The sequence below is a fragment of the Arachis stenosperma genome, chromosome 7 (genome assembly GCF_014773155.1).
Source record: "Arachis stenosperma cultivar V10309 chromosome 7, arast.V10309.gnm1.PFL2, whole genome shotgun sequence".
Taxonomy (NCBI): domain Eukaryota; kingdom Viridiplantae; phylum Streptophyta; class Magnoliopsida; order Fabales; family Fabaceae; genus Arachis; species Arachis stenosperma.
The window spans coordinates 65,309,195-65,310,503 of record NC_080383.1 but is presented as its reverse complement, the minus strand read 5'-3'; the positions used below and the strand labels follow the sequence as shown (position 1 = coordinate 65,310,503).

The 1,309-nt window shown below is 43.5% G+C and overlaps 1 non-coding gene across 1 annotated transcript; it reads right to left on the bottom strand.

Moving 5' to 3' along the window:
- Positions 1–391: 391 nt before the first annotated feature.
- Positions 392–495, bottom strand: LOC130942968 (small nucleolar RNA R71). The gene has a single exon (XR_009071510.1). It is a non-coding gene; the product is annotated as a small nucleolar RNA R71 (small nucleolar RNA).
- Between the last annotated feature and the right edge of the window lie 814 nt (positions 496–1,309).

Sequence of the window (1,309 nt, the reverse complement as noted above, 5' to 3'; positions counted from 1 at the left end):
CCCTAATGAGAGAGGAGACGCAAGGAAGGTCCTAGGTGACTTTACGGTACCCACTTCTGATTTTTATGGACGAGGCATCTCTATACCTGCCATTGGTGCAAATAACTTTGAGTTGAAGCCTCAACTGGTCACTCTAGTTCAACAGAACTGCCAGTTACATGGACTTCCACGGGAAGATCCCAATAGATTCATATCTGATTTCTTGCAGATCTGTGATACTGTCAAGACTAACGGAGTGGATCCAGAAATTTACAAGCTTATGCTTTTCCCCTTTACTATAAGGGACAGAGCTAGGTTATGGCTGGATTCTTAGCCTAAGAAAAGCCTAGAGTCTTGGAAGAAGGTGGTCAATGCATTTTTGACCAAGTTTTTTCCAGTTCAAAAGCTGAGCAAGCTTAGGGTGAAAATTCAGACCTTCAGACAAAAAGAGGGTGAATCCCTCTATGAAGCATGGGAGAGGTTCAAGCAACTAATCAGAAAGTGCCATCCTAACATGATTTCAGACTGGACTAGGCTAGATATCTTCTATGATGACCTTTTTGAGATGTCCAAGATGGCATTGGACCACTCTGCTGGTGGTTCACTCCACTTGAAGAAAACGCCTGGAACTCATTGACATGGTTGCAAACAACCAATTTATGTAACTTCTGAGAGGAACCCTGTGAAAAATGGGATAGCTCAGAAGAGAGGGAGTTCTGGAGGTTGATACTCTGAATGCCATATTGGCTCAGAACAAGATCCTAAGCCAACAGGTCAACATGATCTCTCAGCATCTGACTGGATCACAAGCTGCGGCTGACAGCACTCAAGAAGCCTCCTATGAAGGAGACGCCTATGATCCAGATCAACCCATGATGGATGAGGTTAACTACTTGGGAAAGTCCTTAGGAAATCCCAACAATGAGCCTTATGGAAACACCTACAACTCATCATGGAGGAATCATCCAAACTTTTCATGGAAGGATCAACAGAAGCCTCAACAAGGCTTCAACAACAATCAAGGTGGAAGGAACCAGAACAGGTTCAATAATAGACCATTTCCACCTTCTCGGCAACAGATGGAGACGTCTAAGTAGAGCCTCTCTGACTTATCTACTATAGTCTCTAATCTCTCTAAGACCACTCACAGTTTCATTACTGAAACAAGATCCTCCATTAGGAATCTGGAGGTACAGATTGGTCAGTTGAGTAAAAGGATTCCTGAGACCCTATCTAACACTCTTCCAAGTAACAATGAAGTAAATCCAAGAGAAGAGTGTAAGGCTCTCAGCATAAGAGCTGAGGTCGAATCTGAAGAGGAAGTTTTGGC